Genomic DNA, 13,983 nt, shown 5'->3' on the forward strand with positions numbered 1-13,983 from the left:
CCCCTTGGCAGGGTGGAGATATCATTATCTATCCTTCAGAAGACATCCCTGAGTTCTGCTGTATAGAGCAGCAGCTCTCTGTAAGTGTATAAATAGGGACAGTTTGAAACTGTACATCTCAATTTGTTGAGGCTGTCATTATAACTGCACCTTTCAGTTGCTCGTTCTAAGAGTGTCAGTTCTCTAATAAGCTCTTCTGCAGCAGGACTCCTTGTTTCTGCTTGAATCTGTGTCACTGTTTGTCTGTTTGTATGAAGACTGGGAGGCTTGGGTCAGGAACTTTATGCTCTCTAACCTACAGTTTCAACTAGCAGCAGCCAAATTGCAGCTGGCAATTTCTAACCATACATTAATCTGATGCCCCGGGTCAAATTTTGCTTTGGTCCAGATGGTAAAATGTCCCTTCTGTGTGCCCTCTCTTTTGCTGCTGTTATGATGAAAGACCTATATGGAGAATGAATAAAGGAACCAACACAGTTGCATCTGCACCATACATTTAAAGCTCACGGCTTCCCTCCTCCAAAGAATCCTGGGAACCCTCACAGAGCAATAATTTCCAGCACCCTTAACAAACTACAGCTCCCAGGATTCCTTGGGAGAAGCCAGGTGCTTTAAATGTTTAGTGTGGATGTAGCCCAGGAGTTCCTGCTCAAAAAGCCTTGTTTTCATTCAGTACTTGTTTCCCTGTAGTCTTTTTAAGTGGTAGCAAGATGCCAATTAAGTGGTAGAATGTACATTTAAAATTGAATTGGGGTAGACAGGACTTTTCTTAATATGCACAGGAGGGGAGAAGTGTAAACTTGCATCTACAACTTATAGCTTGCACCAAATTTGTCCAAGGCAGTAGCTGTGCTAATCAAATGTTTTTAAATCTGCTAAATAGCACAGCTTGCCACTCAGAACTTGTAATTTTCAAGCATACAAAACAGAGAGCAGAATAAACTAAAGGGGATTTGTTGCCTGCTGATGTCACAGTAGCCTTTAAAGGCGCACTGAGAGAGGATTTTCCTTACTGCTTCTGGAAAGTAGGATGTCATAGTCTTAGGATTTTCTTCCAGGTAAAGGAGTCACAGGTTGCTCAAGCAGAGTCTAGTACCCTCTCCCTCTCAGCTTTCTAATGATAAGTACTGCCAGCAGAAGGAGAAGAAATGAAAACACAGACTCACAGTTATCTGGAATATTGTTACAGTGGTATAAATTTCTCGTACCTAAGAAAACCCCAAACCCCATTGAAATTTATGTTAAGGACATAAAAAGAGGCTCCTTGGATCAAAGGCCCATCAATTCCAGCATCCTTTTCTCATAGTGACCTACCACATGCCTGTGGGAAGCCTGCTGGCAGGACCTTAGTGAAATTCTGATATGTGCTTTAACATCCCCAAGCGTTCCTTGACATCTGCTTTATTCGAAAGAATAAAGCTTACATAAACGTAGTTGAGAAAATGTTAGGATGCTTAAGTTTTTGCTTTGTCGACTGCAGTCCTATACACACTTATCTGGAAATAGGTCTTGTTGACCTCAGTGGGGATCATTTCTAAGTAGACATGCATAGGCTTGTGCTGTCAGTAACTGTACAGATTGTCAAGATCTGGTTTTACCTCTTCTATGGCATCAAAAATACATTGATTCAAATTATGTCTCGCAAGAGCAATGCCTTTCATCAGCATCTTTTTTTCCTTTTGATTTTTGGCAAAATCCACTCACTTCAGTAGTTATTTGAAATGGGAGACAATTAGGGAACAAGAGGACTGCCACAAGCTAGGTTTCATGTTATGTTTTTCGAAGAAGGGTGTCTTCACTGATGATTACATTTGTTTTATTACACCAAAAAAGTACAGTACACCCAAAGAGGAAGTGTGCCGAGCCTGCAGATCAACAAAAAACAGGAGAAGGAAAATGCTGAAGTGTGGAATACTAAAATGACTAGTCATTTCCTGCTTTATGCAACCCCCAGAATTTTCATATAGGAAACATTATAGTCTTATCTACAGATACGTGCTTGGAAGGTAGAAACCTGGAAGGTCAAAAAGTTACAAAATGGCTCAGTGTCTTGAACTCACTTTCATTCAACCGAGCATGTGCTCACAACTATGAATCCTTTTCACCAAATACAGTTTTAGAGTTTTCCCAAAGATGTTTCAGTATTTGTCTTTGGAATATTACTACAAACTTTAGGGGTGAGGAGGAGGAGGGAATGGAGAGAAAGTTTCAGCTGATGGCGCTCTGCTAATAAAGCATTTGGGGCATAATCAAGATAAAGGTAAGCAATAACCAACCACAGCACAAGCATAGCAACAACAATAAATTTTATATATGCCAAATTATTATTATTATTAATTAATGCAAAATTATTCTTATAAGCAGCTTACAAAACACTAAAAAGTTTCATCACAAATGATAAACATCCAAAATAAACACAATAAAACAATCCCATTAATACATTAAAATTTAAACATCCATAAATATAGAAGTACCTTTTAAGCCATCTTGATTTTAATATGGGAGAGCTAAGCACATACTTTTGTTCTTTTGTCAGGATCATGCTTCATATTTTTGGAAATATGCTATTTAATTGGGATTTGACATACAATTCACTATTAATTATACTAGAATCAGTACCCTTCATGACTCAACCCTGGGAGGTCATTTGCCTAGTGCACCTTCATGACCCAGATTTCAGTTACATGCAAATTATTTTCTTTTTAGCCTACTTTATGCTGTGCTTTTACTCTTTTCTGCATGGTGCACCTTATTTCAAAAATTTCACATCCACTGATGTGCCAAGTCATTTAAGCTGCCTAACTGCGAACAAATTTAATAAGCAAACACCACTTTTTCATTTACCCATCTAAATTCATTTTAATTCATGCACATTTTAAGTGGGTTCCTTTGCCTAAAAATAGCTGATAGTTGGTAAAAAGCAGACCTGCTTTTCTGAAATGGAGATGAAGTGACAGCCTCACCTGAAGAATGTGCTAAATGTGGGTATCACTTAGAGATCTAATTTCATGATACCAAAACAAAACTTTGCCCCCAAGGCTTGGGGAACTTGAAAACAGTTGCCAGCATCTATTGATGATGAGCAGGTTTTTTCCTCCCTGACTGCACCTGGCTGGACTGATTGATTTGGCTTTCAGTGCCAAAAGGGAAAGAGGTCAGCTGCTTCAACAATGCTGTGTACAAAGTGTACTGTGTGCAGCTGTGTATACAAAACTGTGTGCAATTCTTTCTTTTTTGCAGGGGGGTCAGTTCCTGCCCATGCAGTATCACAATGTTGCATGAAGACAATTCTTCCTGTAGTGCATCTGCACTATAAAGGTAAAGGGTAAAGGGAACCCTGACCATTAGGTCCAGTCGTGGACGACTCTGGGGTTGCGGCGCTTTATTGGCTGAGGGAGCCAGCGTACAGCTTCTGCGTCATGTGGCCAGCATGACTAAGCCGCTTCTGGTGAAACTAGAGCAGCACACAGAAACGCCGTTTACCTTCCCACCGGAGCGGTACCTATTTATCTACTTGCACTTTGACATGCTTTCAAACTGCTAGGTTGGCAGGAGCAGGGACCAAGCAACGGGAGCTCACCCCGTCGTGGGGATTTGAACCACCGACCTTCTGATCGGCAAGTCCTAGGCTCTGTGTTTTAACCCACAGTGCCGCATCCCACCTGCACTATATCAGGGTCCTAAACAGATTAACCTAAAAGCAACTCCCAAATTTAAAAGAGTATGAGGTGCAGTGTGTGTTAGCCTTCACCAATCGTACATTTTGGATGCTTGGGGCTAATAATTTATATATTTTTTATTTTTTACCCCGCCCATCTGACTGGGTTGCCCCAGCCACTCTGGGCAGCTTCCTAAAATAATATACGGAAACACAACAACAATAACACAACGGAACATCACACATTAAAAGCGTCCAGATTTAAGGCTGCCTTCGGATGTCTACGGACGGTAGTATGATTATTTATCTCTTTGACATCTGACAGGAGGGGGTTCCACAGGGTGGGTGTGGCTACTGAGAAAGCCCTGTGCCTGTAACTTCACTTCTCACAATGAGGGAACTGCCAGAAGGCCCTCAGAGCTAGATCTCAATGTCTGGGCTGAACAATGGGGGTGGAGATGCTCCTTCAGGTATACAGGGCTGAAGCCATTTAGGGCTTTAAATGGCAAAGCCGACACTTTGAATTGTGCTTGAAAACGTACTGGTAGCCAATGTAGGTCTTTTAAAACTGGTGTTACGTGGTTCTGGCAGTGGCTCCCAGTCACCAGTCTAGCAGCCACTTTCTGGATTAATTGTAGTTGTTTCCAAGTCTCCTCCAAAGGTAGCCCCGTGTAGAGCGCATTGCAGTAGTCCAAGCAGGAGATAACTATGTACCACTGGTGCAGCAGTGGCTATAACAACAACAAATCGCATTGGTTTTACATCCACACTGAGGATCATAGTTTGTTCTGCCCTCACAGGCCACAATCACTACCCAGCCTGAAACCATGTTTGTTGCTGGTTTGCCAATGTGTTAATGACTTTGGGCTGTGCTATGGCATAAAGCTAAGCTCTATGGGGGAGAAGGGAAGCAGGATTGATCAGGCTGCATACTCTAGCATACAACTTGTGCACAGTGTGATTTATTAACCCAGTGTGCAAACATATCCACTGCTAGCTAGTTATTTGTCCCTCTATATTGGTGAAAGCCACAGATTCAAAGGTTAAAGGTTAAACCACCAGCATTCCACATTCAGACAGTTTTCTTTATATTTTGGGCTGTCCAAGCCATCTCTGGTTCCATAGAAAGCTGTAGGTATTAGCCAACTCCTTGACCCTCACTTGACCATTGCATCAATTGGATGTGGTGAGCTTAGAAAAAGAAGTAGTGAAACTCTGAGCTCGTACAGTTTAGGCAACTGTGGGGCCTTAGATTTCTTTCCAAGTGTGAATCATGAAACTAAGAAGAATTGGAACTGTAAGATTGCTATCTGGAAGGACAATGATGAGGTCCAGCATGAGGTGAATCGGAGGAATATTACCAGCTGTCCCCAGGGTTACAAAGAATTGACTGGTGTCCTCTAGAAATCAGGCATGTAGTGTCACCAGTCCTCTTCTGTGGAACACTCATCCAGCAGGCACTCTCACTTTTGACTTTCTGACCTTTTGTATGTAGACATGCCTATATAGCTTTTCTTTCCTTTTTACTGTTTTTATGGTGTTTTATATTTTATTGTATATACTGTTGCACACCAGCATGTTACATTGTATGGACTGGTGGTATATAAATATTTCTATATATAAATTATATTGGAGACAACAGCAGCAGAAAGACAAGAGTGGAGTAACACCTAAGATGCCCTTTCCTAACATCATTTCCAACTAACTACCGTAACTTCCCAGCATTCCACCAGAACCTAACAGATGTTTCAGATACGGTGAATCATTTTTCATCATGTGAGAAGAGGAGGGGTACACTAGAGCTGTTCATCTCTACAACAGAGTACTGGTTATGGGTGTGGGTGGGTGTGTACACAGTTCAACAATTGGCTTTAATTAAGCATACATAGAAGAAATAAACTAGCCAGGCAAACTGTGGCAAAAGCAACATAAGAAATAAGAAAAGCATGAAGCTAGAGCTCTGAGCTGCAAATACCTCTCTTCTCATACACCCCCCCCCACACACTTCTATTGGGTTATATCCAACTGGTGTCCCTCCAAAACGGCAAAGGGCTAGCTCAGGGGGGCTGCATGAGCAGCGTCGCCAAAAAAAATGTTCCTGGGGCGATTGCTCTGGCTGAACGCCCCCCTCATGCTACATCCTTGCCATCACCTCCCTTTTATCACTGCTTTTTCACACTTTCACCAGGCCCTGCAGGGATATGGGCATCAGAAGGCACCCAACAGTGTTCTGATGCTGGCTATGGCTCCATCTACACTACAGTGGTAAAGGTAAAGGGACCCCTGACCAGTAGGTCCAGTCGTGACCAACTCTGGGGTTGCGGCACTCATCTCGCTTTATTGGCTGAGGCAGCCGGCGTCCAGCTTCCGGGTCATGTGGCCAGCATGACTAAGCCGCTTCTTGCAAATCAGAGCAGTGCACGGAAACACCGTTTACCTTCCCAACGGAGCGATACCTATTTATCTACTTGCACTTTGACGTGCTTTCAAACTGCTAGGTTGGCAGGAGCAGGGACCGAGCAACGGGAGCTCACCCTGTCACGGGGATTCAAACTACAAGCCTTCTGATCAGCAAGTTCTAGGCTCTGTGATTTAACCCACAGCACCACCCACATCCCCACACTACAGTGTTATGTAATGGTAAAGCAAGTGTCAAGGAGATGTATTTTATACATTGCAAAATTATTATTTTTTTAAAGCCTGGAGCGTTGCAAGCAAGCTGATGGAGTCGCTATCAACTCAGAATATTACCACATATTTGCTTTGTGTACTCTATTTGGATTCCAATCAGGCAGATTTGTTTGCTGCAGGTGGAAGGATTCTGTTGCAAGGATATTGTGATCTTGTCGTTGCTTCCCCTCAAAATGTTCTTCAACTTTGCAAGAAAGGTGCTTGCACAGTAGTCTGATCTTTCCAATGTTTTGGTCTCCTGAAAAACACAGTTTGAATAATACATGAGACTACATCCCTTAATAGTCTGAGGAAGATATAGAAATGGATTAGTATTCTGCAGAGAATCATCAGTCTGATGAATAATTTTCTCCCCACTCCCCCACGCTGCATTTGGTAGTTGTGCAAAATGCAGACTTTTAATTCTTGCTTGGGAAGAGCTTAATTTGTGCCAGGTTTAGACTAATAATTATTTTCAGCAGATTCCCAAAATATCTAGAGTGGCTGTCTCTACATATTTAAGGGCCTCTGAACATGTGCAGAATGGGTTGTATTTGCCAAAGACATACGCACAATTAACTTGAGTCCATTGATTTCAGATCTCGTCTAATACCACCCAGTGTCTTTCTCACTATTAAGTAAACAAAACCCATCCTTGCTTGCTTGGGATTAGGGGGCAGCACTGGCTTCCAGGTGTGTTTGAGACTGAGCTCTCTCTGGAAACGATACACTTCATTGGGGGGTACAGCAGTTTCTACTGATGCAGAAAATAGCCTGTATTTACTGCATCACTGGCTTGAAAATAGCCTCTTGCCTGGCTGACTCTAGCAAATATGAATTTCCTGCCATGCCTCCTCTTGGGGTCAAAACATACATGTGTGTGTTTATCAAGCATGGCTATAAAGCAGGGGTGGGGGAGTTAGCGTTTTGCACTAAAAGGAATACACGGTGATGGGGAACTAATTGCTCATTGCTGTGTTACATGCTGCAAATCAATGGATAAGCTTTGCAAATAATGGTAAAAGTGTGCCAAGTTAAAATTATAAACAGTAAGCTATTAAAGTCAGGGGCGTTAGCTCCACTAAATGCCTTGTCAGTGCCAAATGTTATAGCATAATTGTTCCAACACTTTGGACCTTGGAAGGTGGTTTTGTAAAACAATCATATCGTGTCGTTATGGCTTATAAGAAAGTAAGAGCATAAGAAGAGCCCTGCTGGACCAGGCCAAAGGCCCATGTAGTCCAGCCTCTTGTTTTCAGAGTGGTCAGCAACAAGCAGGAACTGAATGCCAGGGTTCTCTCTCCACCTTAGAGGCATCACACTGTCCCAAATCGGGAAGGTAGAAGACCATCATGCTTAGTAGCTGTTATGCACTGAAGTTCTCACCCTGGGCCAGCAGGGGGATACTGTATGCAGTATATGCAAATAAGGAATCGAAAGTGACGTTCAGTGATTGGATAGTTACAGAAAGTTGTTACAGTTACGTTGTACTGGAGCTCTATATAAGCAGGCTGACTGAACCCTTCAGTTCAGTTCAGTTCTGGCCTGTGAATAAACAAGAGCTGTTTGAAGAATCACTGTGTCGTCTGATATGTTCACCCACAACTTAACACTGGCGACGAGGATGGGATCGATGGACAACAGAGCACAGCCAGATGTGGCCACCCTCTGAACTGAGCTGAATCACTGAGCTGAAACACCGAGCGAAATCACTGAACAGAACCAATTCAAAGCTGACTGTTCTGGCTAGAGCACTGTGTTCCATCCATCGCCTCCCGCTGATAACCCCTTTCACTCAGCTTCATTAACGTGTGACCCCAAAATTCCGGATCCCTCCCCAAACTGATGCTAAAGTTTAGTGCTAGTTTAGTGCTGTTTTGTGCCACGAACCCCTCAAATCCCTCGTTTTGTGCTGTCACCACCCCCAAGCCAAGTAATTTGACACAGCAAATGGAGTCAATGTGTCTAAACTCTCTTTTAAAGCCATGCAAGTTGCTGGTTAAAACAACTTCTGGATGACCGTTCATTTGTTAGGCAGATTGCTGGTTAACAGCCCAAAGACAGTTGGCTGATGGGAGGTAATGATTAGGAACCTGTTGCAAATGGTTGTTCTGCTTTTGAATGAGATAACCATCAGTGCTGGGGGAAAGATGCCTCCCTCCAACTGGGTGTGTGTGTGTGTGAAGAATCAGCACATAACAAGTTTGAGAAGAGACCCTGACTAGAGGCTGTAAGGTGGTACTGCATTGAGGCATTCAGTATCTAGAGAATATAGAATAATAATAAAAGGGGGGAAACTATGAGCATATGATAGGGTGGAGATAGTGGTGGCTGGTGCCCACTGGGTCAGGTAGGTCAGAAAACCAGGATGTCAACAGTAGCCAGAGCCGCTGACAGGCAGAGCCAATCAGTCCTGGTATTGTCTCCCATCCTCTTCCTCCCTGTTGAGTTCTACAGTGGTGATACTGAGATTAAGGAGAATGAAGCAGGCAGCCAGGACTGGTTGTAAGCAAGAAGGCAGATGGACTGTGGTTGGATCAGCCTTCACTGAATGAAGCGATCTCCATCACTTGTGATTGACATTGGACTACAAGTCCCATCATCCCTTACTTTTGGTCATACTGGCTGGGGCTCATGGGGGTTGGAGTCCAACATCATTAGGAAGGTCAAAGAGTCCCTGCTTCTACAATATTCCATAGGTGTTTTTGGCACTCATGTAACCACATTCCATGCTTCAATCACGATCCTAAAGGTTGCACAAAATATTCCCCCAACAGAACTGTACCCTGGGTGGGGGGCACATCTGGATCCTGTCTTTGGCACAATGGAGCAATTGGGCCACTGCTGTTGTGCTTAAACAAATTATCTGAGAGGGGCCATATAATCTTTCAGCTACTGTACAAATAATCAAGAGCACTTCAGAGTTCTCCAACAAGTAGGTGCAAAGGTTAACCTACTTTACTGGACAGAAATATGGGTATTATCCATTTGCAGCAACTGGAGTGTGTTACAGTTTTAGAAAAAGGCCTGGAAGGAAAGTTGTCTCTAACTTGGTTTAGTCATTTCTCTGTATTTATGTGGTAAGAAAAATCCACAAAGTACAGAGCCTTAACATTGTTTGGATTCCTTCTCTTTGCAGCAGGGGATTCTTTGAAATTGCATTTACTTAACTGAAGTGATCACATTGAGAGCTCACTTGGAGTGGAGAGGACCAGAAAAATGGCAAAAGAATTTTGTGGTGATTGTCAGGGATTGTCAAGCAGCTTTCCTCAATAAAGTTCAACCTCCTGACTTAAAGTCTTGTGTAACAGCAGCAGCTTTTTCCTAGTTACAGATTCTTCTCACCATAAGTGCACTTGAAGGCTGCATGAGAAGAACTTGATAGCACCAGCCTCCGATATTCTAAAAAAACACTATGCTCCCTGGCCAGCTGCTCAAAGCTTCATGGCATGCTGGTATGCTAGACAGAGTGATCTGCCTGGCACACCTGCCCATATCATGAGTCATGCGCTGATCTGAGTTTAGGAAAACACCCCCCTCTGTCAGTGGCATATAGTGATATCATTCCCTTCTATTTCTGATGTTTGGGCTGTGAGTGCCATTGCTCATGTTGTCAAAACCCAAATCGGCCCCTTCCAACCACGGGGGGGGGGGGAGGTATTAGCAGGCATAGGGCAATCACTGGCGGATTCACTGGCAATCACTGGCAGTGATTAGAATTCCTGCTCCGTGATTGCAGTCATAGGATTGTTGTCTATCACATGACAGTATATGTTTTGACTCCACAGAGTGGGAAGTGACGAAGACAGGATGTTTGTGTTACTGTGTTCTGTGAAGTGGGACTATTGTCCTTTGTTCTTTTTCTCTTTGCTGTCTGATGCTCGAGAAAGAGGGAGCCATGTTGCAGCGCTCCGTGAGTGTTTATATGTAAATAAAGTAGATTAGCCAAAATGCTGAGTTGCTGAGGTCTGTTACGCAACTGCGCAAACTCTGCGGATCCCTGAGTGTGCTGATGTCTATTGGCATCGGTCGCTGTGATGTTCGGGCTGAAAAAAGCTTTTGACGCTCCCGAATGACAGACTAGGAGGGAGAGAATATGCCAGTCGGGAATGTGTCTCTGCAAGGGTCCTACTCGAGTGTAGGCTGAACTCCTGGCAGCGCACCGCCCACACACATTCCAGGCGCCACGCCCCCGTGAGTGATGTGCCACACCCCCAGGACACACGCCAGCCACGCCCCTGCCTGCTCTCCACCCCCGGTGCTGGAGCATGGAGCTTCGCCACTGGGACCAATCCCAAGTTTGGAGAAGTACAAAAAACTTTGGGAAAGAGAGGAGAACCCCCAGATGGCGACTAACTGCCCTTGGGGAATCACAGAAGTGTCTGTTGTCCAGGGGTGGGGTAGGGGAGAAATAACAGGGAGGGGAAACGGAATGGAGTGTCTGCAATCATGAATAGCAGAATGCCATAACTTGTCTACATTTTTAAAAAATCTATTGGATTCATGTTTTCTATTGTCCCTTGTTTTAAGATTAGTCAGCCACTAACTTACATTAATCAAGAAGGAAGCACAGCAAATTATTTGCATGGGTGTATGCTACATTAAGGTCTTTTACAGGTCATTTTAAAGGTGCAAGCTTAAAGGGTGTTTTTTTTTTACACATACCTAATACATGTCATCTGGCATTGTTTCTGTTTTGCACATGTTTGACTAGATCAAATAAAAGATATCCACATGGATAAAATTGACCCCAATCCACAATTGAGTAGGTAATAGCAGAATATAGGTGGAACAAGAGCCAGCTCAATATTGCTTGCGCAGACTGGCAGCAGCCCTCCAAGGTTTAGGCAGGGAATCTCTCCCAGCCCTGCCTGCAGATGCTGGGGATCAAAGTTGGGAGTTTCTAAATGCAAGGCAGATACTTTACCCATGAGCTACCGCCCTTCCCAACTTACAGTTCTATGATTCTGTGCTGGGATTCCTGCATTGTAGGAATGACCCTCCGAGTTCCTTCCAACTCTACAATTCTGTGATTCTAATACAGCAGCTCCACTGCTGCCGTGATTAAGACGAGCACATCATTGTCTCGCTGGGCTGAAAAATCACACATATCTACATAATGAGAAAAATCTGAATACACGTTGTAGAGGAGTGCAGCCTCTTCCTGCTCAAGGCTTTGGCTCCCTTTATGCAAACTAAAGCACCTGGCAGTTACTTCTGTGTGGTATCAGAGCCAGTCCTAATATTAGGGTGTGTGAGGGAGGCAGCTGCCTCAGGTAGCAGTTGTTGAGGGCAGGGAGCAGCGTCAAGGTGTTGGAGGACAGAGCTGTGTGTGTGCCACAGGGTCTGTTCCTTCTCCCTCAAGCTAACTTCCTGGCTTCAGGCATAATGGAAGATGCTGTTCCACTGTCAGCATTGCAGTAGGTTTCAGCTGCCAGTTTGGTCAGCTTTGTACAGGGAATGGGAGGAAGCACTACATTGTTCTTCACCCTAAGACAGGCATGTCCAAAGTCCGTCTTGGGGCCCCAATCCGGCCCACCGGTTAGTTCAACCGCCCCGTGGCAGTTTATCCTGGGATAAAATCCTTAAAAAACCTCAACAACAACTTCAATCCTAAAAAAAAGGTCAACAACTTTGGTTGGCCCCTACTGCCCTTCACTTCATCACTGACACCACTGACATAAGACCATGTAAAGTTTGGACCAACCCTATGTGGAACAATTCCCCGTGGCTGTGATGTGTGTGTGAAAATATTTCAGGCTTGATTTCATGGGTCTTTCCCTCTTGATTGGCTTTCTTCTGTTTGCAGGGATGGCTTGGGAACACATTTCCATTTCGACCCTGAGTGAAGAAGTCTACTGAGGACTAGTTTTATCAAGATTTGGGAGCGTTTCATTTTTACCTTTTAAAGTTTTCATTAAATTCACCTTGTGTGGTGGAGCCCAGTGAGTCTTCAGTAAGTAGGTCCAGTGACAAAGGTATAACAGCCATTTTATTCTCATTCGTAATGAGTGGAATACATGTTTGTCATTCAAATGTGGATAGGGGATTTGCCTAAAATAAAAGTCTGCTTGAGAACGTAAGGGGAGGGGGAAAATCTTCTGTCCAAAACATGTCATGCACCAACAAAATTTAAGAAAATCTGTTGTTTTCTCTCTTGTTTTTGTGGTGAGCAACATTACTTCCTTCTTTGTTTCTTCCTGGCAGCGTGTCAACTGGGTGAAAGAACAGCCCAAGTCATAATCTCCACTCATATGACTGTAATATTCATAGATCACAGCTGCGTGAGACAATGCCGCAAGGAGGCAGTTACCGTGTATGTGCATGTGTGTGCTTGAAGATCTCTGTGAAGTTCTTTTTCAGCTCACCAGTAAACTGCTACAGATAATTAATTACCATTTCCATTGGGATGGGAAAAGCTGTTGCCAGATACAAAGACAATATACCTTTGAATGACAGATTCTGAGGGCAAACACAAGAGAGGCTCATCATCTTCACGAATGGCTTGTGAGCTTGCAGAAGCATCTGATTGGCTGCTGTGAGCAAAAAAGAATGATGAGCCAGACAGACATTGGTCAGTTCCGGCAAGGTTATTCTTACAGATTTAGTCTCCTTCAAACATTCCAAAATCTCATTTGCTTTCTAAGAGTTCTATCCTGGCACATAATTTTGATACAGAGGTACCTCAGGTTACATACGCTTCAGGTTACATACGCTTCAGGTTACAGACTCCGCTAACCCAGAAATAGTGCTTCAGGTTAAGAATTTTGCTTCAGGATGAGAACAGAAATCGTGCTCCGGCAGCACAGCAGCAGCAGGAGGCCCCATTAGCTAAAGTGGTGCTTCAGGTTAAGAACAGTTTCAGGTTAAGAATGGACCTCCGGAATGAATTAAGTACTTAACCCGAGGTACCACTGTATATGTACACTGATGGCACTACCCCAACGCCATAATGTTGCCTTCTTTGTGTCATTGGACTACACTCTTCATCCCTGACCATCTACAGATTTTAGAGGGCCTAAGGTTCCCTGCACTACAAAATGTTTGCAGGCACAACGCTGGTTTACTCAGATAATATGGATTTGAGTTTTTCATACAGGTAATTTTGTTTGTTGCTTTTCTCAAGCCCATTCATTTACTCCTTATGAGAAGAATGTAATTAAAGAAAATCCTTTACTTTTGCTTAGCAAAACAGCATGGAAGATGTTAAAAGCAGACACCTTGCTCCCCTTCCTTCTGTCCTTCCGGTAAAGCAAAAGCAAACTAGAAATTGTATACATGCATAGGCCAGGAAATAGATTTTATTTCAGCAGGACAGCAAGATAAGCAATTCTGTAACATTCTTACATCTCATCATATATCATCACATTTCATGACAAACTTTATTTGATGACTCTTAGCTGAATGGCGGCTATATATTCACAATGAATTTCTGGAAAACAATTATATTTTTATTTAACCCATTTATTGCATTTTTTAAAACAACAACAACGGGTCTATGTCCCACCAAAACAGCCCAAGGGAGTTCCCTCTTCTGCCTTTGCAACATGTTTCTAATTACAAGCAATTGCTAGGTAGTAAAGCTGCTTCTGTTACTTTAATTTCTTGTCGGCCTTTATGATTCTTAAGTGGTATTATAGGAGTCTTGCCATTTA

This window comes from Podarcis liolepis (assembly GCF_965112155.1).
Source record: "Podarcis liolepis genome assembly, chromosome: 8".
In the NCBI taxonomy this organism is placed as follows: Eukaryota; Metazoa; Chordata; class Lepidosauria; order Squamata; family Lacertidae; genus Podarcis; species Podarcis liolepis.